The sequence below is a fragment of the Benincasa hispida genome, chromosome 10 (assembly GCF_009727055.1).
Source record: "Benincasa hispida cultivar B227 chromosome 10, ASM972705v1, whole genome shotgun sequence".
In the NCBI taxonomy this organism is placed as follows: Eukaryota; Viridiplantae; Streptophyta; class Magnoliopsida; order Cucurbitales; family Cucurbitaceae; genus Benincasa; species Benincasa hispida.
The window spans coordinates 24,770,638-24,796,457 of NC_052358.1; the positions used below are offsets into that span (position 1 = coordinate 24,770,638).

General features: G+C 35.9%; 1 long non-coding RNA gene across 1 annotated transcript; it reads right to left on the reverse strand.

Moving 5' to 3' along the window:
• Nucleotides 1-21,433: 21,433 nt before the first annotated feature.
• Nucleotides 21,434-22,563, reverse strand: LOC120089336. The gene is made up of 2 exons (XR_005485148.1): nt 22,063-22,563; nt 21,434-21,972 (listed from the first exon to the last, which is right to left on the reverse strand). It is a non-coding gene; the product is annotated as an uncharacterized LOC120089336 (long non-coding RNA).
• Nucleotides 22,564-25,820: the final 3,257 nt, after the last annotated feature.

Consider the following 25,820-nt stretch of genomic DNA (forward strand, 5'->3'; position numbering starts at 1 on the left):
AAGTGGACGGTTTCTTTAAAAGGCATCAGGACCCTGGCATCACAGACTCTACTCCCGGAGGCACGGCTTTGGGTTTATTTGGTCAAAAAGCGGCTGATCCCAACTTCCCATGACAAAACAATTTCAAGGGATCGAGTCATGGCCGCATATTGCATTGCACGCGACATTCCGATCGATGTGGGCCAATTGATCGCAAGACAAATTCGAGGTTTTGTGGGGTGCATAAGAGGGCAGTACTTCTTCCCATGGACGGTTTAAAGTTTATGCCTATCACTGGGTGTGGGCATTGATGAAGAGCCAATGGTAGAAGTTCACGGCCTAATAAACGTCATGATTTTGAGGTTGCTCCTCAAAGATTCCCTACACTGCCCTAAGCTCCCTTTGAAGAGGCTCAACATTGATTTGAATGCGCCGCAAGAGCCCAAGCCGAAGAAACAGCACAGAGACGACAAGGGAAAGGAGAAAATCCAAGACTCAACAATGTGAGAACCAGAACCCTTGGACCCTTTACCCTTGATAATTCGCCTTTAAGCCCTCCCGCAACCTTCTTCTTCCCTTCCTAAGCACTTTACCAATCTTCTCCTTCCCCCAGATTCTCCAACCGCATACCCAACAGCCCTAACATCACCTTCAGCATCATCACCGCAACTTCCCTTTCCATCGCAGTGTGTTGATGACCCACACGATTTGGGTGAACGCACTTCTGCCCAACCCCAAAACGTCGATGGTGAGGCATCGCAGGCATAACCCACCGTTGTTTCCTTAGCTGCTAAGTTAGCAGATATGCGGTCCCTTCTTGCCCAACAACAACAACTTTTCTCTCAATAGCAAGAGCTCTTCTCTCAGCAACAAGCCTTCTTCGACTAGAGAATTGTTGCGGTAATTGAGCGAGTCGACGATTTACAATAAAGTGCTGCCATGACAAGGAAGGTGTTGATCAATATTCAATGCAACACTTATACGATTCACCTGCACCAAAGACAGATATTAGAGCGCAACCATGAGTACTTTAATTTTCTGACAGCATATCTTCATGGACCCATGGTTCCTCCGCATCTCAGGCAGCATCTGATCTTTGAAGAAGATCTTCAAGTAACACATCTGAATCCTCCTCCAGAATCTCCTGCTCCTCAATAATCTCTACATTTATTTTTGCGGCCATTCTGTTAATTTTATTTAATTCATTCTTTTTCTATGTTTAATTAAATTCTTTGATTCTTTGTACAGGCAAAAAATAAAAAAAAAAAAAAAAAATTGTATTGCATTATTTGTAATTACTTGTATACTTAGTTAATTTTCAATACAACTAAGTAACAATTCTATCCATATGTCTATGCCTCTTCTTTATCATCCTTTGTCAACTTTTGCGATATTCTTAATCTTCTATTTTGCATTATTCATTGCACTGCCATGATGTATAATATGCATACACTTAGGAGCATTTCCCACACTTTGTATTTTCTAACTAACACTTAGTTAATTCATAGCTATAGCAATGCTTTACCTTTTATCCATCAAAATTCTGCTCAAATCGTCTTTCTGAAATTTTGTCTAAGTGTTTGTCTATCCAAACAACGCAATGAAGACCTTGCGTATCTCTAAATTTGGGGGTGGTGAAGGTCTAAGCATATGAGATCAAGTATGCGGTCATTAAGAAAAATATGTTCATTATCTCAAAAAAAAAAAAAATCATATAAATTCCAATGTTAGCGCAAGGGAAAACCTCAAAAACAATCCCAACCTAATAAGAGTTAAGTTGTGAAAGGAGTTTGATCGCAGTTGGATGTTCGCATGACACCCGTGGGAGTAAGCCAAAACGAAGGTGGGTTTCCAAGAATAACACAATATGAAAAGAGAAAAAAGTAAAAGAAAAATAAAAGAAACAAGAGACAACTCCTCTGAAATTCATGAGTTAAAGTTGAGATTGGCACACAACCATAGTTGGATGTTCGCATGACACCCGTGGCAACATGCCAAAACGAAGGGTGTAACCATGATCAATAGTCTCTAATAAATGACGCAAAGTTGTTTTGACAAGAAGAGGTAAACATTCTTTTTAGAACTAGAAAATCAGTTTTTAGTAGAAATTTGTGGTATAGAAAAATAAAGTATAGGAATTAAGGATAGGAATTAAGCATTATTGCCTTAGTAGAAGATATGCTTGAGGACAAGCATATATCTAAATTTGGGGGTGTGATAACTTGTAGAAATACAAGTTATTTATATTGCTTTATTTAGATATTACGGCCAAAAGAAAGAAAAGTTGTGTCAATTGTAGAGAAATTAGATAAGAAATGCAAGAATTATAAATTATCGACAATACACCCACTGACACCATTGCGATGGTAGAAGAGAATATTTCAAGTCTGTTTTGCAGGAAATCAAGTCACCGCATGCGTTCATGCTTCAAGATAAAAAGAACAATGCTTCTACGTCACGTTGCGCCAATCATTCAGCAATGAATAAACAATCAACGCAATGACTACACATGCAACAATCGATCAAGAGCTTTACGATCAAAGCAACTTCAATCGCATGCGGTAATAAAAAACAACACCGCATATGGACAAACGATCGAAGATGAAAAAGAGCAACGTAATTGCGGAGGATTCAAACATATGTACAGCTGACCGTTGTACATTTATGATGGGATTGATCTTGTAACAGAAGGAATATTCACTCCACCATTTCTGGAACTGCCATAAAAATAAACTGGGGTCCACACTGTAGAGGGTCAAAGCTGAGCCTATAAATAGCCTCTGAAATTCTATTGGAAAATATACTTGATACGGGCATATTTTGATATTTGTATATTGAGAGAGGGACTGATCTAAGAAGGTCCGGAAAGATTTAAGAGACAAGGCCGAGAAGTGAGTCTCAGGGTAGATCCTTTTTATCCCTGTCGTGGAAACTCTGTACCAAGTTCACTTCTACCAGATGAGCAAGCCTAAGAGGGAAGCTCTTCTCTTCATCCACTCCATCCACCGACAAGCAAATCCACCATCCAGATCTGTGTTCAGACATTGGCACTTTTCTGTATTTGTTTCCATCTTTATCATCAATTGTATCCATCTTCTTAGTCTATCATTCCCACCATGTATCAAACACTAAATATTAGTATTGAATGTCATGATCATTTTCATCTATCTTTCTGTCTACTTCCGTTCCTCCATTAATCGCTTTCTCCATGATGTTTTCTTAACCCGTTGGTAATTAGCATGAATCTAACGAGTAAATTAATATGGGTTAAGGAAATAAATATGTTTAGCTAAAGCATGCTAGACGCCGTTTTCACCTATGAGAGCAGAAGTGAAGATGCCATTCCCCCTGTCGAGAGAAGGTTGGGAGAATGCGTTAACTAAAGTGAGAAGTACTTCTAGAGATGGAAGCAACCTTGTGTTCATTACGTTCATCCCTACTTTACCACAGAGATGTGGGAACGTGGCCGATCACTGAGAGGTGTACACCAAGAGAAAGCGGAACCGTAGTTATATCTTTAATGCAATTAATAAACTTGTGATGTTTATATTAATTACCCTTTCTATTTCTGTTTCATACATAAAGACTTGCCATCGCATAACACGACCCTTTGTATAATCTTCACAGTCAGTCTCCAACTCAGTATCCTGTATCTTGTATCATAATAGCTTAGGTTTACTTTTATGAACTTCTATTTTATTATCGCAACTTTACTTTACCGTAATATTTTACTTTACTGCAATTTTAGATACCTGTATACACACACTTTTTATTAATTGAAAAACCTCCTGGTCGCATATATCACAAACGTAACGCATTAACTATGCAATCCCTGTGTTAAACCTCGGATCACTCCAAGAAACTTACGATGGAATTATACTTGGTTTCAACCTAAGGAAACTTGTGACAATGCATAGCATACTACCAACATTTCATTAATAACACATACATTTAGAAGTAGTATCGCAGAAATTCTGAATAAGCATAACACATCATCCACATTCCATTTCCATCATTCATCACTATCCATGTAATTATTTATAATCATCGCATTCAATATATGCCTGTCAGAGACTCACTATTCAGCCTTGTCTCGTCGATCTCACGGATTTTCTCTGTAAAGTCTCTTCAGACCAGCCTCTCTCCCCCTTTGCAATGAATTTAAGGAAGCTATTTATAGACAAGACCTTGGCTCTTTGAATTTGTGGTTCCACTGTATAATCTGATAATTCCTGCCATGGTGTAATAGAAAATTTCTCTCTGCTCCACAATCAATCTGTCTGAATTGTACAACAGAAAGTTGTACACTTGTCAGAATCATCCGCGAATACGTTGCTTTTCAAATTTTTGATCGACCACCGTATGCGGTGTTGTTGTTTTGATTATCGCATGCGGTTGAAATGTATTGATTGCTAGAGTTCATGATCGATCGTTGCATGCATCGTTATTGCGCTGATCATTTCTTCGTTCTTGATTGGTTGGCGCATATGATGTAGATGCATTGTACCTTTTGTCTTCGAGCCATTAACGCACGCAGTGACCTATTTCCTGTAAAACAGAGACTGAAACATTCTATTTCGCCATCGCAATGGGGTTAGTGTATGCGTTTACGACATTAAATTTTCATATTTCTCAGCCAATTCTTATATTATCAACGTAACTTTCCTTTTTTTTGCCCTAATATCTAAATAAAACAGCATAAATAACTTGTATTTCTACAAGTTATCAGTTGCGATCATCTCATCTTCCTTGTTTGTTTTTTCTATGATCGCATTGCATGCAAAAATGGATGCGATCGCATCCTCATCTTCATTTTCATCTTCAGGCTTTTATTCTTCATTCAAACTTTTTTCTTCATCAGATTCATTAAGGTCTTCTTCGTCAGGATATTTCATGGCACGAATAATGTCGAACTTGAACTTCTGTCCATTCACGCTCAAGGTGATCTCTCCTTTGTGCACATTAATCTGGGCACGACCGGTTGATGAAAATGGTCGCCCCAGGATGATGGGCACATCCTTGTCAGCTTCATAGTCCAAGATGATGAAGTCGGCTGGTAATATAAATTTGTTGATTGTGACCAGCACGTCCTTCACCTTCTCCTCTGGATGCACCAGAGATCTATCGGCTAGTTGGAGAGTCACTGTCGTGGGCACAAGTTGCCTCAATTCAGCTGCTTAAAAATTGACAAGAGGCATCAAGTTGATGCTAGCTCCAAGATCGCATAACGCTTCCCAATGTACAATCCTCCAATGGAGCAAGGTATAGTAAAACTCCAGGATCGCTCATCATAGATTTCGAGCTATGCGTCAAAGCCACCATGGCAAACTTACTAGTGCCTCTCTTCTTGGTCACCATATCCTTTAGAAACTTCGCATATGCGGGCATCTCTTCATTCGCTTCAGTGAACAAAATATTAATATGCAATTGTTTTAACATAGTCATGAAGCGTTGGTACTGTACCTCATCATTCTTCTTCTTTCTGAGTCTCTATAGGAAAGGTGGCAACTGTACTCTCACGGTCCCCTGTTTTTTTGGCTCTAAGGTGGACCAATCTCTGGCTCTATCGCTTCTTTTTCTCCTTCATCTTCTCGAGTCACCACAATCTTTGGTTCAGCACAATTGGAGCAGTCCAGCTAGGCTCCTTCTTCTCCCTACCACAGTCTTTCCACTCCGTAATGTCACCACTTGACACTGCTCTTTACCTGTACCCCTGGGTTGCGTGGGAGTTCCGTTAAACTCGGTAGGGCCCCTTGCGGTTTGTTCTTGAGCTCGCTCGCAATCTGGACCATCTGTAGTTCCAGGTTGCAAATAACAACGCCTGGTTTTAGAACATAGTTTCATTCTTCTCAATATATTGCTTCAACAAACTTTCCAAAGAAGAAGATTGCGGCGCTTGTGAACTTCTGGCTTGATTGCTCGTCTAACCGTTACTTTGAAAAAATCCGGTTGGCCCTTTTTTTGCACCACTGATTGGAAATTTTGCTACTGATTTTCCACGTAAAGTTGGGGTGGTTTCTCCACCCAGGGTTTACGTATTAGAGAATGGATATATTCTTCACAAAAAAATAGACTGTGAGTTTTGCGGGCATTCCTCCATTGCGTGTCCTTCACGCGCAAGTAACACACCTTGCGAGGTCTGGTTGATTGCATTCACTTGCCCACTTTGCGTTGTTGGGCTGTTGATTGCGATTCCCTGTATCAAGTTCATCATCGCAGTCATCTGACTCTTAAGTGATGCGATAGCACCATTGTTTGCGTCATTATCCTTTATTCTCAATCTCTGATCGCTCTCTCTCCAGTCCTCATCATTTTTAGAGATGTGATCAAGGATGATTTTGGCCTCATCATACGTTTTTTTGAGCCGACCTCCAGCAGCTATAACATTGGCAGCGGTCTGTGAAGCGGGATTTAATCCATGATAAAAAATCTCCATTTACAAGCAGTCTGGTAATCCGTTGTGCGGGTAGTCTCTTACCAGCCTCTTAAACCTCGCCCAAGCATCGTTGAGCGATTCATCCATGTCCTATTCAGAATTGGTTATTAATTTCCTTCTCCTGGCATTCTCAGTTGGTGGGAAATATTTCTTCATAAACTTCTCTACCACTTGTTCCCATGAAGTAATTTCCCCTAGATCGAGAGAGTATGCCCATTTTCATGCCTGATCACACAAAGAAAATGGAAACAAAGTTTGTCAAACTTTTTCGATGGAGATATTCGGGAACATAAAAGTGTTGCATATTTCTGTGAAGTTCCGGAGGTGGGCGTGCAGGTCCTCACCATGCCTTCCTCCAAACTATCCAGTAGTCTAGATCATTTGCAGCATCACCAGTTTCATTTCGAATCGAGATCCATCGAGGGCAGGTCTCATGATTCCTGGGGAGAAATCATAGAGGTTGGTAGATGCATAGTCCTAAATGGGCCTATTGTGATCGTTTGCCAATAGGATTGGATTCGCCATGACATTATTTTCATTTTGTGCTCCTTTTCCAGGTTGCTCCGCATATTATCTTTCTCAGATGGTTGTTGTTGGTGGCTATCTCTTAGTCTTTGTTGGAACATCCTCTCAATCTTTGGGTCGATCGAGAGCTACAAAGAAATCAGAAAAATTACCGTTAGCACACTAAATTGTCGAAGTCCCTGGCAACGGCGCCAAAAACTTGATGCGTTATTTTATGCGGTGATTTTATGAAAGGGTGGTGATGGAAAATGTGTTGTGCAACAAGTTTTCTCAGTATAATCCAAATATAAATCCTACTGAGTTTCCTAGTAAGTCTAGGGTCGAACTCAGGGACTAAGGAAAACAGTATGTGGTAATAATTTTTTAGAAGACTTTGCGGTAACCAATAAATATAGAGATGTTTTTGGGTTGTTATTTACGGTATAAAAAGTATGCAATGAAGTTAAGACAAGTTGATGATACGGAAGATTTGATAAATATGCGGGAAACAGGTTGAGAAGGGGTTCAGCTAACACTCCCTAGGATTGTGTTCATGCTATGCGATCATGCAACACACATACAATAGCAAATCATCTTTCAATGCAAATGCTACGGCTTCTAGTTCTAGAACACATGCGATATATGTGATAAAGTCTATAGAACCTATACATAAGCCCCTATTTTTGTTTAGCGATGATAAATGACACACATACAAACAAAGCGACCGCATAATATAATAACCTATCTCTAGGGTGCATGCAATGCATGTTGGCAAACAGAGCTTATCTCTAAGTCCCTATCTCTTGCTTATGCACATCTAATCTTGCTCTCTCGAGTCTAGATTCTAACTTAGCTCTCTCAAGTCTTAGGTTCTTTCTTTAGATTCTCTCTCGAGTAGCTCTAAAGGGGTGTTGGGCACAACATAAGACAAGATGATCGCATGCAATGAGGATCCTAGGTCATGTTAGCTTAGTTCTTCTCAACCCATTCGATGGATTTAGCTACTCATGCGTGCTTTTAAGAGAGTGAACAGATATAGATATGTAAGTTCCATTTTATAGATATAGAATTGGAATACAGAATAACAATGCAAAATGAGAATAAAGAGCCTGGTAGCAATCTCTTGCTTCCCAAGGCTTTTACACTACTCTTCACTACTCTGCTCAAAAGATAGTCTCGCTCTAGCAAGAGTGTGCTCTCTCTCTTCTTTTCCACGTCTCTGGGTTCTCTCTCGAGCTGACCAGAGCGATCTTCCGGCGTCTCTTCCCTTCTCTCGCTCCGCCTTCGAAGCAGAAGAAAAACTATGAACAAGGCTACTTCTATCTAAGGGAAAATTATCTAACTGTCTAAACTCCTTCACTGAAGGTTGCCTTCGGTATTTATAGAGCTTCAGGGTGAAAAGCTTCTTCTCTCTTATGATTGCACTGATAGGATGGCATTAATTCTTTGTATGATGCGTCGAATATTTGTCACCAAAAAGTTGAGTGTACTTGCTAAAATAGTTAGTTAGCGGCTTGTCAACTTAATTTGGAATCGACCGTCATCAACTTTCTGTTCTATTGTGATTTATTATGCTTCTCACCCAGATGCACCCACCAAGTTGTGCTGGCTCTATGCGGCAACCTTCTTGAACAGATATTTGCAAGCACAAAACACCACATAGCCTTGCGGTAACACAATCTTTTGATGTGCTCGGTTGTTGATTTCTTGTGATCGTATTTTCCATCTTGCATCAACGCATATTCAGCACAAAAATACATTAGTTGATTGTTTTAATGCGATGGACGCATGCGACCGCAATATTATGAACTTAATGCTTCGCAATCTTACCTATTTTATCAATGCAAATCTGCATTGTTTAATAACTTAGCACTGTAATAATGTGCATTTTTGTCCGTTATCACTACCCAATCTTATGAATCCCCAAAATGGTAGGCTTATTGAGTTGGCAATCTGGCCACTCTTATCCATACAAATCAAAAGACTACCTTCATGAGCAAGAGTTTACAACTCATTAAGGATTTAGGTCATATCGGTCATTCTATTGAAATGTAAGTCTCTATTTTTAGCAATGTTATATAAAGAGACTAATAATTTCATGGTCCGATCTTATACAAACTTTTTGTATAGAATATTCCCTCTCATATGTCTCTACATGAATTATCAGGATCAGATCATTTGTAGTACTTTACAACAGTTGCAACACCTACAAAGTGGGTCGTATCCGTAGTGTCACCAGAATAAGGTACCCAACCTTATCTATCTACTACAGGCCCTTTAAGTTATAATTTAAAAAAGATCCATTTGTATTTCTCTACATACTTGTTTAAATTACATAAAATTACCTAGGATCTTAGTTTATTGGATTGAGTGTATGCTTATAAAATAATGCTTATTTTATTAAAAATGATATGTTTATACAAAGTTTCCAAACTATGAGATTACAAGTAAATTTAGGATACCAATCCCAACAATAATATTATATATATATATACTACAAAGTTGATGTTACATCAACAATATATATATATATAAGATATGTATGTTTTTAATATTTAAAATTTTATTACTTTCATGACCATAAATGTTATAATATTTAAGTTAAAGGCTAGACTTGTAATTTTAAAATTTAGTAATTATGAGATTAAATTTTTATGTAGATCTTTACATATAAAATATTATTGTCTTTATTAGAAAATTTTCTAAATTTTTCTTTGAAAAGAATGCATTAGAAATGACCTATTTGACTAATAAATTTTCATTAGGGTTGAGCATAAATAGTTTAAAAGTGGTTAAAAAAATAATAAGTAATAATAAAAAAAAAGAATGGGAAATTTCCTCCGCAGGAACCCGATCCCCGCGAATTCCTCACCAGGGAATCCCTGCCCTAATCCCCACAAGGACTTTTGCAGGGATGGAGATTGAAATAGTGGGCGGGGATGGGGACAGGGAAGGCTTCTCCATCCCCACCTCACCCCATGGACATCTCTATTTACAACAATTGTAACATCTGCAAAGCGGGTCATACTCGTAGTGCCACCAAGATAAGGTATCTAGTCTTATCCATCTACCACGGACCATTTAGGTTATCACTTAAGCATGATCCAACCGTATGTCTCTACATACATGTTTAAGATACAAGATAACTTTGGATCTTAGTTTATTGGTTTGTGGTTAATGAAACTCAACAAAATGAAATAAAACATCACATATTTCATTCAACAAATAAAATGTTTGTATGTAACAATTACAAACAATAGGACCCTATAAGATTTAGGACATCAACCCCAACACAACCGATAACATATTTCATACTGTTTAGATTTTATGGATACATACGTACATAAAAGGATTGCGTTTGGATGTACTCTCTCTTTTTTTTCATTTTTTTCTTTCTTCTTGTCTTGTTGTCGAATGATTGAGAAGAGGTTTCATAATAATTTTCAATTATTGAAAGAGAAGTTATTTTCAAACATATTTACTCTTTTAAAAAGATACTACTTCATTAATTAATAAATCAAATTTCTTTTTAAATTAAATAATAAGATACATATCTTAGCTGGCATTATGAATTTGATAGCTACTAAAAGATATATAGTTTAAATCTTCCTATCCTTATTGTATTAAAAAAAAAATTGAATATGAAGCCTATCGATTTTTACATCTCGCACCTTTTATGTTTTTTCAAAATATTTTCTTGAATGCAAAAAGATAAATAGGTTAATTTACCTTCTACTACTTTCATTATAATCATTTGTCATCATTTAAGAGTGTAATTGGTTTAATTTTTCAAGTGTTTGATTTTGAAAATAAGTCATTTAAAAAAACATTAAAGTGTTTGGAAACCACCGATCATAATAGTTTTTAAAACATTTTCAAAATGTATTTAAATGGTCTTCATGAAAAGACTTTAAATAAAAATAATTTTTATAAAAACATTTTTTTCTCTAGTCAATTCAAACATGCCTTTTGAACTTAGTTGAGCAGTAATTGACATATATTTTCTTCTTTGAGGTGGGAGATTGAATCTCCTATTCCTATAATTGTTGTGTACTAAAACAATAGTAATCATTTGTTAATTGAATTTCATAGCAAAATTCAAGGATAAAAATTTATTTATTTTCGATCTACTATTAAAACCAACATTTTTTGTAGGAGGTAATAAGATGAGGTTAATTTTTTTTAGATAATTGTATGGAAATCTTAAAAAAAAAAAAAAAAAATCCGACATGGTATTTGTTGCACTTTTGAAACTTAAGAATTTTGCTCTTTTTCTTACATCACAACCAACATTACTAAATTATACTTGATCTTGTTTGGCCTCTTTCTCTTCTTGATTTTCTTCTTTCTTCATTTTTTTCCAATTCTTTGTTTCATAGTGGTTATTGGTTGTGCATGCATCAAACAGATCATGAGCTCACCAGAAATGGATCTAAAAGGTCGTTGAAGTGTCGGATCTGTGCATTTTTCGCCAGAACATGGTTTTGTTAGATCGATCGATTTGCACCACCCAAATATGTAGTTTTCACCATAAAGTGGTGTTGGAGCAAGAGCGAGGGACGTGAGTTTGGGGCATCAGATCTATGAGTTTTCTATGGAAAGAGGTGAGAGATGTAACACCTCGTACATTTTTTTAGTACTAATGTAATTTAAGTAACTTTATTATTTGGAATTTCAGTAATTGTTATTAGTTGGAGGACTTTTTTGGAATTTTGGATTTCAAGTGTAAGTGCGGGAATTTAATTGTTGGCGTGAAATTATTCAATTTGAAAATTAATGATAGGAATTAATTTTCTTTTGAAACAGAAATCAAATTAAATAGTATAAAGTGGAATAAGGAAAGAAATTAAATATAATTATACTTATTTCATTTTTTAGTTTTATTATTATTTTTTTTAAAAAAAACCCACATTTCCCTTTCTTTCTCATGCATCCGCCAGCAACCCCCCACCCCTAATTTCTTCTTCCCCCACCCCCAATCTGCCGTGCACCGCGCCTCTGCAGAATTCCAACCGCACAGCCGTGACACCCAGTCGTTCACGTCCATGCCATTTCGTCTACCTAGTCGTGCCATGCAAGAAACCTTCACCGCTTGTTTGTCCTTGCAAGATCCAGCCGCCGACTTGGTAGTCCATTCTCGCTCATAGACCGACCACCGAAGCTGCTGCCCAGATCTGCTCCAGCATCAGCTACGCGATCGCCGCCTCACCGCGCAATGTCATCGTCTCTGTCATCTCCGTTGAATCACACCGTCACTCTAGCTATCCTCGCTTGGCTTGTCACATCTGGTCGGCGATCTCTTCTTCAGCACATCACAGCAAACGAAACCTGTGGCCAGTCACCAGAATTTTGGACCTTAGGTAAGGTTGTGTTAGTTTTTATGGGTTTTCTTGAATATTTTTATTATCCATCAAGTTTTGGCTTATATTGTGAATGACCATCATGTTTGGGTCATAGATGTGAGTGTTGGAAGAGTTTCAAGGTCGAAAGAGGATCTTGCAGTATTGCAAAAGTTGTTTCGGGTTGGTCAATCATACTTTTGGTTATGGATTTGACCTTGAACCAAACCACAACTTTGGTAAGTTAAATTGGAGTTCGTTGGATTAAATGTGGTATGTTTTGGTTTTGGCTCCAAAGATTGAATTCTAGTGTTTATGTTTTATGCTAGGGTAATTAATTCAAGAGTTACTTTGTTGGAGATTAATTGCTTAGGTTAATTTTGTATTTAACTTTGAGATAAGTAATCTTACTACTGGAACTGCACATGGGACAGACATTAAATGTATGCTAGCATGATAAATGAATGTTATGTCAGAATGACAACATGAAAGATTGATAGTATAACATGATTAAAGTATGTTCTATTACGAGATCCGAATTATTTATTTATGTTCATGAACACTTGAATGCTAGTATGAGATGGTATGTGCTTCCATGGTTGTATTTGATCTGATGATGTTGAGGTATACATGTATGTTGTAGAACCATGATGTTGAGGTATATGTGTATGTTGTAGAGCCATGATGTTGAGGTTTATATGTATGTCATAGATTCGTACAATGATAATTATGATGTTGAGACTGTGCAAATGTCCTTATTAATTAGTTCAATGCCCATTAGATTTTGTTTCCTTCGGGATTCACCAATTTTTGTTTCTTCGAGATTCACCCGTTTGTGTTTCCTTCGGGATTCACCAGTTTATGTTTCCTTTGGGATTCACCAGTTTGTGTCTCCTTCCAAATTCATCAGTTTGTGTCTCCTTTCGGATTCACCAGTTTGTGTCTCCTTCGGGATTCACCAGTTTGTGTCTCCTTTAGGATTCACCAGAGATACAAGGCATACTAAACTACAGTAGGATAGGACTCAGTCTCCTTCTTGTTTTATGTGCATATGTGTCCCATGAGGACTAGAGCAATTTATATGTTTCACCAAAGGTGGGTATCTAGAGGACATAGATGTCCGACCTAACCCCAGTAGTGGGGTTACTTACTGAGTATTTTATACTCATTCTTTCTCATGTTGTTGTTTCAAGTAAGGGTAGAGATGCACCGGCGATGGACAAGTGGAATTCGTGATCGAGGCATTGAGACTCGTTTTTACACTTCCGTATCATGAGATTTAAAGTTCTTTTCATGTTTCTCTTAACTTTTAGTTTTGGTGTTTAAAACTTACTTTTAAGAATTGTTTTCCAGACTTATTTATTGTCCTTTATGATTTATGGGTACCCTACTATTGTTTTAGTACTTGAATTTAATGAAAGTCTTTCGAACTTACCTTATTTAATTAGCATTTATTTCGCATAACCGAATGTCGTTTTGAGTTTCATGCATGCATGTATTTAGTAACAGCCTAACTTAAGTCTTAGGGGATCGGGTCGTTACAGCAAGAGAGAAAGAAGATTGAAACTAGGAATGAGAGAAGAGAGAGAGAGATATCATAGGAGAGCATGAGATCAAAGAGGAGACCCGGAGTGAGAGAGGAGAGAGTAAAAGGTGCTAAAGAGTGAGAGAGAGGAGTGTAAGAACAAGTTCCTAATCCACATGCAGAATAGTTCATTTTGGTAATTTTCTCCTGATATGGCGTAAGCATAAAGTTTAAAAGAACTTTAATTTTAAAAGGTAGGAGATACTGCATTTTGGGCCCAAATTTTGGATAATTCGTACAACTTCCCAAATTTTTACCCATGTTTTATACACTGACATCTAAAATAGATTGTTATTTATGAGATATTAGATTTTTTTTATTTACCTAAAAAAAATTTAACCACAAAATTTTTTTTGCACTAGTCAACTTGAGTATTTTTATCGATTAGTAAAATATTATTATTGAACTCAAAAGAAAATTATTAGTTAGTTTTAGTTTTTAGGGATAGATATTATAGCACAATTCAACTATGTTCGCTAGGATAATTTCGAGTGTGAATAAAGTATGTTCATTAAATAAAGGGGTTTTGACATTTTTCTTCTTAAAAAAGAGGTTCTTTCTCACTGTCCAATAAGATTTCTTTGTTGATTGAACTTGTATTTGCATTAATTCCAGTATTGTAAGTACAATCTCTAATCAATGATCATTTGATACGGTTAGATTTTCTTACATTTTTTGTAATATTTATTGTATATTCTGTATATATTTAATATTTAAATTTTATAATATTTCTTTCCAATTGGTCGATGCTCTTTCTCCTATATAAAAATACCATGTAATTTTTTTAGGAAAATGAGAAGAAATATAATAATATTATTCTTCCTAAATTTAGGAAAATGAAACACCACAACATGTCATATGTTGCCTACAACCACTGGTTTCTATCAACTATCGTCCATCTCTAGTGAACTTCGTCTCTGGCACATTGATTGATAGCCTTCTGGCATCGCTCCTTAAAGACTGAGAATTAAAAAAAATTATAATATCAAACTACTCCTATTACTACAAAGATGTAGCAATAGTGGAGAGTCCAGATCGGTCCACAGGGAGACGCGATACTTGTATCATTAAGCTAATTTAATAGTTATATTCGTAAATATGGGGGGAGGAGGAGAAGAAATAAGGCATGAAAAAAAAGTAAATGCAAGGGTAAATGTAATTGAGGTTCAGAAATTCTAATCTTAGGAGTAAATTGAGTTTCTGTGCAATTTCTTATTATTGGACTATTTTGACTTAACGCAAATTCGATCATGCTTCGCACAACAACATGCTTGACCAGTACTAACTAGCCTTTTGAATGGCGAACAACTAGCTAAAACTGAACGATGCAAGCGACCTAAGTAATAGTTAAAACCTGGACAACGCTTTAATTAATCTAAATACAATCCATCCAACAGAATCCTTAGTGATAATGAAGAATCGATTTACATTTGCATTTTAGACCTAAATTTCTATTGTGTGGTTAATTAGTCGAAAAGACCAACCTAATTAACCAAGTTTCTTTGAACCTAAACAAATCATGCATTCTAGGATTCGAGATTAGACTACAAACCCTAGCACACAAGATTCAATAATTGCTACTTATCGATCTCAATAAGACAAAGAATGAAGACATCATGCAAGCCTAAGATCTTTAGCATGCGACATATATTCAAGGTAAAGAGCATCAATCCATCTAAGAAACATACATTAAAGATTCTTAACAGATTTAGAGATGCATAAATCAATATGCAGTTATACAAAACAACCTCAAGTAGTTACAAAGGTTTACTCCCAATAACAAGAACACTTACCTCAACTTCTCCATAGACGAAGAAAGAATAGGGAAAGAGCTCCAATTCATAATTACAACCTAAAAACTCTAAGCTAATCCTAAACTAAAATGCCAAAAAAGATAAAAGGAAGAAAAAGGAATTTTAGTCTCTTAACATTACACTGGGTGCAGGACCATCAAAATCCAAAGTCACTTAACATTGCACCCTCTCTATCATGCCTCGCGCACTGGGTGCATGACTGTCAAAATCCAAAGCGTCGCGGCATTCTCGCCAAATGAATGTTACTACCTTTGCAAGCATTGCAGCACATTGAGCAAGAGCAACCCTATGCTCTCTCTAGGAGAATTTTTGTAATATTGAAGCTGTGGATGCCCGATTTTACTTTTGATAGCTCCAAATCGATCCTGAACGGTATGTACACTTCAAAATGCATGATTTACTCAAATTCCTACAAAAATATATGTTTAATCATTAATAATACACTCAATTAAGAAATATAGAGCTATCAAAAAATTAGCTCTTTTGGAGAGCTATCAAACACTCCCAACCTAAATTTTGTTCGTCCTCAAGCAAGACAAAACAAAATATAGATATAGATCATGTGATGCAAATGAGTAACTCGAGTCTCAAGGCTATAGATAGCAACCCATTCACAAAAATAGAACCATTCAAATGCATGCACTCAATTAAGAAATGTAGAACTAATGCTCTATGCCCTAGTGCGTGTGCTTAGTTAGTTGTATCTAAGTCTTTGCTAACCTAAGAATGTTTTATTCGGTCCTCAACTCATTTTCTCCCTACTCTGGCTTGGAGGATCAAGTACTAAGCTTTTTAGACTCGAGATGGCAATGTAAAAATCTTAAGGGAACCAAACTTTTATTCCTTCTCTCTTTTCTTTTTCTTTTTCCTTTTACTCTTTTTTTCTACCTTTTTTTAATTCAGAGGAAGCCTTATCCAGGCTACACTACCTTCATTTTGGCTTGCCCACACAGTTACATGAAAGACATCCAACTACAAGCAATATATTCCTTAAAGGTTTCAAAGCTTAGAGGGAAACTATGGGTGTCATAGTCACCCCATGTTAATCATATCTTTAAGAAAGATGAGTAATCTCCTTCACAAATATCATTCAACTTACTTTTACTCTACAACATGCTTGCATTTTATTTAGTATACAATAGGCTTTTACTCTACAAACGAGAGTTTGGAAAAAACTTAAGCATGCATAATTAAGTTGAGATTTAGTTACTTAACAACTATCATCTTGACCTTTTGAAGTGACAACAAGCATATGGACTAAATAACTCAATCCTAAGTGTTCAAAACCATAAATAAGAAGGTTATGTGCTCAAAATATTCAAAAGAATCAAAAAAAAATTTTAATTTGACCTAAAATTATGAATACGTTTTGTGAATCTAAAATCATGCTCAAGGACTTGCCAGACATGCATATTTAACCACCACCCTCATGATGGAATCAGTGTTCTAAATCTTTTTGTAATCTCATAGTTTGTAAACTTTGTATAAACATATTGTTGTTAATAAAATAAGTGTTATTTTATCAGCATACACTCAATCCAATAAACTAAGATCTAAGGTTATTTCATGTAATTTAAACAAGTATGTAGATACATACAAGTGGATCTTGTTTAAATAATAACCTAAATGGTCTGTAGTAGATGGATAAGGTTGGTTACCTTATCCTGGTGATACTATGGATATGGCCCACTTTATAGGTGTTACAAGTGATGTAAAGTGCTACAAATGATCAGATCTTGATCATTGATGTAGAGACATGTGAGCGTAGGTATTCTATAGAAAGAGTTTGTATAAGATCAGACCACGAAATGATTAGTCTTTTTATATAACGCTATTAATAATAGAGACTTACATTTCACTACGATTACCATAGGTGACATGACCTAAATCCCAAGTGAATTGTGAACTCCTGCTCATGAAGGCGGTGCTTTGATTTGTATGGGTGAGCTAGATTGCCAACTCAACAAGCCTACTATTTTGGGGATTCATCTGACTTGGGAGTTAGGAACATAGCTATATAAGGCGGAATTCACTCATTCTCAGATGCAGGGGTAAGTAGATAAATTGCTCCCTTAAAGGCTGATTCTGGATTTTGAACATAGTTGCCACACCCTCTCCTGGCCCAATAGGGACTTGGTCATAGTTGGACTATGACTTATTGTTCATTAGAGGAATCAGTTGTACTTAAGGAGTTAGATGTAACTACAGGGGCAAAACGGTATTTTTGGTCTAGCTGTATATACGGGCAATTTGTGAAAAGCCATCGCACTATTGATTGGTTATACCTAATGGACACAAAAAATTATCCGTAGTGCGAAGAGTGCAGTTGTTGGTCTTTAGTGGAGTGACCGGCAGTTAACGGATGTTAGGTAATTTAATTAAAGAGCTTTATTAATTATCTGAGCATCGTTGGAGCTTCAATCTACAGGTCCATAAGGTCCTTTCTATAGCTCATCAAGGATTTAATTGAGAATTAATTTTGGATTAATTTGAAGTGTTCAAATTAATTGAGAGAATTAATTATATATGATATAATTAATTAAATTGATTATATATGTGATATAATATAATGTATTTAATACATTATAATTTAATGTAATTAAATTTAATATAAATATTATTTATATTGAGCGGAATTAAATATTTGGTTATGATTCAAATATCAATTATATGGATGAGATTCATATAAGTAAATTTAATAAAAAAAAAAAAAGTGATTTATATTAAATGCCATATATTGTTGAGAGAAAATAAAATCTCTAACTTATGTTGTATTTGATGCAATATAAAACTATAGACTATATGTTATATTTGATATAACATATATTGTATATATAATAAAGTAGTTAATATATATATATATATATTAGGAAAATTATTTTAAATGGTAAAATTGTTGAAAATATTTATATGATATAGTAAAATTTTAGAACTATCAATGATAGATGCTGATAGACACTGATAGACTACTAATAGACACTGATAGAAGTCTATCAGTGTCTATCAATGTCTATCATTGATAGTTCTAAAATTTTGCTATATTTTGTAAATATCTTTGTTTATTTTTCTATATCTAAAAACAACCCTATATATTATTATTAATTTAATTGAAATTAATTAAAGGGAAGGAGTTACAACTCCCTCCCCCCATTCTCTCGATTAATTTATGCAGTTTGTGAAAGATTGATGTTGTTGGAGATTCATTTTCTTCCTCAATTATTTTTTAGAATAGTTCTCATTGGAAAAAATGAAAAAAAGAAAAGAAAAGTTCTTCTTCTCCCTCTCTTCCTCTCCATCTCTTTTATCTCTTCCAAGAATTTAAGCAAAGCCCACAACTCTTGCTTGAATCCTTTGTCCCAAGAGAATACATAGGGTTCTCAAGTGGTGGTGTCCCTTTTGAAGACTGCATGAAGAAGGAGATCCATTTGTGTTTTGTTACAAGGATTGTTGAAGAAAGCATTCTTCAAAGGTAAGGCTTTCTGAAACCCTAAGTTTTCCTTTATTTAAAGCATGCTATAATTTAGGTAAATGCATATATTGTTCTTGTTTTACTATAAACTTTATATTCAATGAAAAATGGAAATTAGGTCGATCTTGCTTCCACTCACAATTCTCTCTGGTTAGAGTTCCTTCACTCCAACCTAAAATGATACATTGTCCCCAATGTATCTCTAATCTAAGCCCAACAAAAATAAAGATAAAGGAGCAAAAAACCTTCTTTGTAAGCATTTTCGTGCACGGTCTTCGAGGTGTGGTAGTAGGGCTCGCCTCTCAACAAATGCTCTCTTCTCCTAGAAGATCCCTACAAAAGAAAAACAAGAAGCTAATCTAAAAAGTAAATAAAGGAAAGTAGTTAAATTTGTCACCTAGCTCCCTCAAGGAAGGGCAAATTTTTTAACCTAGGTTACTCGACTTGACCTATCCCTTGTCAAGGTAAAACGAAGTTCTCGTCCTTCTCTGGTCCCTTCTTGGATGAGTCAATAAAGCCTAGTAAGGCTATAAGGCTTCTCATCTTTTTAAGAGAACCAGACAGGTCGAATTTCTTATTTTTAATGTTAGGAAAAAAATGTAAAAAGAAAGAACTAAAATACTCTAATGACCGAAAAGAATCCAAAGAAATAAAAGACACAACAAACTCTTGAGAATAATAAGAAGAAAATTAAAAGATATACGAAGTACCGGATGGTAGAACATGGCGAGTTTATTCAACCTTTAACTCTATCACCTGGGATTTTTTTGTTGTAGGCTCAGGTTCTTCTTCTGCCACGATGATTGGGACTAACCATGGCATAGGATTCATGTAATTACCCTCGTCATCAGAGTAAATTACCTCATGGTGGGATGCCTCGGTAGCCTTGAAGATATTGTGTTGCAATTAGGATGCCTCCAACCTCCTAACTAAGTCAGCAATTTAAGAGAGAAAGTCACTCAAAAAATGTACCTAAGCTCAAACCTTCATTTCCAACTGAAGCCTCTCCTGTTGGATACGAAGAAAATCTTGCTACATAGAGAAATGGTGACTAAACAATTCTCTAACTGCATCCTCTAGAGACATACCTTGATTGGCCTCTTGAGCAAACTTTAACACCTCGAGGTTGGCGAGATACAGTAGTACTCTAATTTTGCATAAGAATTACCATAGTCATAGGAGTGAGCGGTCCATCCAAGATAGGTGCAAGGCTCAAGCTCCCAATGACTAGGGTGACTCTTTAAGCTAGAGCTTGTTTGACATAAGGCTACTTTGGAGCTGCTTTTCAACTAACAGCCAAACAAATGAGGCAAGATCACCAAGCATACTTCTGAGCTCAGAAATTTGCTTGGCCTCTTGTTCTCTCTCTTTAGCAGCTTGCCTTGCACGCAATGCATAATACATATTGAGCACTCCACTAACTATAGCAAACATGAGATAAGAAAAGAAAACAAATCAAAAGCAAAAGAATGCTCTAATGAGAAACTTGACAAAATGAAATGTAAATGGCCACTCTGACAATGGTGTCATTTTGATTGATAACCTTCCAGTGTCGCTCCTGAGAGACTAAGAATTTAAAGGAAATTTATAAAATTGAATCTAACCCTACTACTACAAAGACGTAGAAATAGTGGCAAGTTCAGGTCGATCCACTGGGAGGCACGATATTTGTATCGTTAATCTAATTTAATAGTTATAGTGGTAAATATGGGAGGAGGGTAGGAGGGGTTTGGTGTGGTTAAGAAATAAGGCATGTAAGAAAAGTAAAGTGCAAGGGAAAATGTAATTGAAGATCAGAGTTCTAAGCTTGGGAGTAAATTGAGTTCCTATGCAATTTCCTATCACTGGACTATTTTGATTAAACTCAATTCGATCATTTTTTACACAACATCATGCTTGATCTGGCCTAACTAGCCTCTACAATAGCAGACATTTAGCTAAGACCGAACCATTCAAGTGATCTAAGTCATAATTAAATCTTGACGAAGGTCTAATTAATCTACATGCAATCCATCCAACAGAATTCTTAGCGGTCATGAAGAATCAATTTATATTTGCATTAAGACCTAGGTTTCTATTGTGTGGTTAATCAGTTGGAAAGCCCAATCTAATTAACAAATTTCTTTTAACCTAATCAAATCATGCATTCTAAAATTCGCGATTAGACTACAAACCCTAGCATACAAGATTCAACAATTGCTATTTATCGATTTAAGTAAGATGAAGAATAAAGACATCACAAGAGCCTTGGATCTTTAGCATACAACATACATTCAAGGAAAAGAGTGTCAATCCAACCAAGAAACATACATAAAATATTTTTAATAGATTCAAAGATGCATAAATCAATATAGAGTTATATAAAACAATTCTTAAGTAGTTACATAGATTTACTCCAAAGAACAAGAACACTTATCTAATTTCTGCATAGACAAAGAAGGAAGAGGTGAAGAGCTCTAATCCATGATTACAACCCAAAAACCCTAAGCTAATCCTAGGCTAAAATGCTAAAAAGATAAAGGAAGAAGGACTTTTAGTCTCTCCTCAGCCTCCATCCAAACTAGCATTTAAAAAACCCTAAAAGAGCAAGAAGTATTTATAGAAATGGGTCGGGTGTCGCAGAACTGCTGTCAAGTGCAGCGATGCTCTGGCTTTTGTTACTGAAGCACTACCCCACGTGCAGAGTCGCCTAACGATACACCCTCTCCATCGTGCCCTACGAGCGCGTTGGGTGCGTGTCCGCCAAAATTCAAAGCATCGTGGCACTCTTTTGATATCACTTTTAATAGCTCAAAATCGACGACAAATGGCACATACGCTCCAAAATGTATAATTTGCTCAAGTTCCTACAAAAATACATGTTTAATCATTTAAAAGATAATAGGTAAAGGAAATTGAGGACATAAAAATAGTTCGTTCCGAGAGCTATCACATACCTCATCCTCGAAGTCGTGGCTCAATCATGCATCTCTCTTGGTATTTTTGTTCGCATGGTGTGGGTTTCGTCTGACATGCGACTTATCGGCAACTAAGTTCATGTGGTGTGGGTTTCCATCCATTTTATGTCATCCGGTGACTCTTGGTATCCTCGCCGCTGTTTCAGATCTGTCGTCCAAGAATTTTCCTTCGTTCTAGATTCGTCAACGTGTGGTGTAAGTTTCTCGTGTGTGTTTCAACTCTTGGTACCCATATTATACTGTTCCAAAAACACACCTTTGCACCAGATCCTCGCCATTCAAAATGTGTGTCGTTCTAGTAAGATTTAGATCCACAGGCAAACAGCCACATGTGCAGATATGAGTTGTCTTCACTATATTTGACATTTGTCGTAGTGGGTATTTGTGCAGTTTGCCACAGAAATCTTATCGTGGCCTTTAGTTTGGTTTTTTTATTTGGTCTGACTCATTCAGTTTGGTTCAAGACCCAGTTAAATCCAACTCAGTTGTTTTGGTTTCTTTTAGTTTGATTTTTATTTCATCAAACTTGTGTTCTTATTAAAGAACTGTATTATTTCTTTCCCCTAACCATGCTATCATTTTTTTGAGGTTATTGTGACTTAAGTATCTTTTAATATGAAGCATATTCATCAAGTTCCACAATTGAAATGAACCAATGTATTTTCTTGGCACAAATAAGTAACTATCCTCATGCCTCTTCTTATAGTAATTCATTTTTGTGGATTGTTGATTTCAGAGCTATTGATCACATGCCAAGTTTATCTCATCTATTTGATTTGTATTTTGTTTCTTATGGGAATAGAAAAATCATAATTGTCGATGGTAGTTTCTCTTCTATTGCAGACAAGGGAAGAATTAAATTAATTGATACAATTTCTTAGTCTATTCTTCATGTTCCTAAATCGGTGAGTAATCATTAATTTTGTATATTATTGAATAAATCAGAGTTCATAATCGGTAGTCTCGTAGTTTATAAACATTTTGTATACATTGTTATTAATAAAATAAATGTTATTTTATTTGCATTTACTCATATCCAATAAACTATGATCCATGGTTATTTCATGTAACTTAAGCATGTATGTGAGACATACAAGTGGATCATGCTTTAAGTAATGACACTACGGATATGGCCCGCTTTGTAGATATTTACAAGTGTTGTAATGTGCTACAGATGGCCTGATCCTGACTATTCATTTGGAGATATGCGAGCGAGGGTGTCCTATACAAAGAGTTTGTATAAGACCGGATCACAAGATGATTAGTCTCTTTATATAACATTGTTGATAATTGAGACTTACATTTCACTAAAATGACCATAGGTGACATGAACTTAATCCTACATGTTTTGGGAACTCCTACCTATGAGGGTGGTTCTTTAATTAGTATGGGTGAGAGTGGCTAAACTGCCAACTCAACAAGCCTATCTTTTTGGGGATTCGTCTGATTGGGGAGCTGGGAACTCAATTACACAAGATGGAATTCACTCCTTCCCCGAAGCATAGGTAAGTAAATAAATTGCTTCCTTAGGGGCTAATTTCGGGTCTTGAACATAGGGGTCACACCCTCTCTTTGGAAGAGAGGACTCAGTCATAGTAGGACTATGATTTATTGTTCATTAGAGGAATCAATGGTACTTAAGAAGTTTGATATAACTACAGGGGCAAAACAGTAAATTGACCTACCTATACTTACGACCGATTTGTGAAGGGTTATCACACTATTGATTGATTATATGGACACAGAAATATATCTGTAGTGCGAAGAATGCAGCTATCGGTCTTTAGTGGATTGATCAACAGTTAAAGGATGGTGGTCTCGTGACTAAAGAGTTTAGTCAGTTATTCACGTATCGTTGGAGCTTCAAGATATAGATCTATGAAGTTCCCTTGGTAGCTCAATAGGTTCAAGTTTAGAATCAGATTTTGGCTTAGTTTGAAGTGTTCAAATTTACAAGAGTAAATTCAATAATATGTGATATAATTGGTGTGATGTATTATATATAAATGGAGGAATTAATATAAATATGATTTATATTAAGTACCATAAATAAAAAAGTACTATGGTTTATATGTTTCATATGATGAAGTATTAAAACTATAGGTTATAAATATAATATGATAAGTTTGTTATCATATTCATTTATAATATATTAATTATATGATAATTAATTATTTTTCTCTAATAATTGAATTGAGTGGGACGTTATTGGAAGTTTTATTGTAACCGTGAGATAAAAAAAGAAAATTATTTTCCAAAATTAGATGTTAATTCATTCGGGAAAATATGACAAAAATAGAATATCAAGTAAAAAGAGTTTTTACTAAGCGATAGCCGTTAAAAGCATACACGATCGCTTAGAGTTTACTATACGATAGTTACTCGTTGATCGTTTCTACACGATCAAGTAGCGAAGTTTATGCGATAGGCTTCAGTTTACTAAACAATCAAGTACATCGTCTATGCGATAGACAGTGTTCATATCTCCCACTTACTCGATCGTCTACTCGATCGCATACCTCCCCTCTTCCCCTATACAAGATCATATAGAGCCTCTGTTTACTCGATCACATAAGTTTTCTATAATGCGTTTAAGAGTTAAATGTGTTTGAGGATGTGTTGATAGATGTTTACAGATGATTGCCTCTGTTTAAAGCTTTCTTAAAGTTTACAAAGTGTTAATTTGTAAGGGCCTCTATGTTTTTTTGGCATAATTAACAAGCAATCGAGTCTGTATTCAAAGTGTTTGAAGTTTTTTGAGTCGTTCATGATGAAGTTTCGAAGCATGGAGATGCAGTTCTCATCAAGGAAGAAGACCAAAGGTTCGTCGTATCGTGTAGTCCAAGCTAAACGATCGTTGCGATTTGGCTAAACGATCATGTAGAAAATTTTTGCTCGATCGGTAGTATTTACTAAACGATTGCTTAGCTAATGCTAAACAATAGGGTAATGAGTTTACTCTATCATGTAGTGTTGGTTGCTCGATCGTGTGGATGTTTGGGGTAAACGATCGCATAGAGCATTTGATGCTCGTCGTTTAATACAAGGCGCGCGCACTAAACAATCATTAGTTCAGCATGCTTCATCGCATAGTCACTGACTACATGATCACCTGGTATACAATACCTTACGCTTGCTCAACGATCATTTACACGATCATGCTTCACCACATCATTGTCGTCCACTTGATTGTTTAAGGCATGCGTTGCACCATTATGTGAACTTCATGCTTCATCGCATAGTCAAAGGTATACAATCGTTACTAAACAATCGTTTATGCTCATACAGTGTTGCTAAACGATAACAAGGATTTGTTACACGATCAAGGAGACGCGTTCTTCACCCAAATGGTTCAAGACTCGATTCACCTGTTTGAACCGGAAGACTCATTGCTCTTTGTAATAGTTAGCTTTGTTTTTCATTAGGATTTGAGGCTAATTATCCCAGTTCATCAACTTCTACTTTAGTATATGAGATGTATGTTAGTTTATATGTTATAGTGTATGACATACAGATTTAAAACTCACCTTAGTGTTGGGTTTTATGTCCTAAAAACTCAAAGTTTATAAAATGATAAACATTTTCTATAACCAATATACTTGTTACTGGTCTCATAAATTGTATGAAAGTCTAAATCCAATAAACTAAGATCCATTACTATTGTATGAGTACTTGAACTTTATGTGGAGACATAAGAGTGGATCGGGTTCGAGTAAATAGTCAAAATGATCTATGGT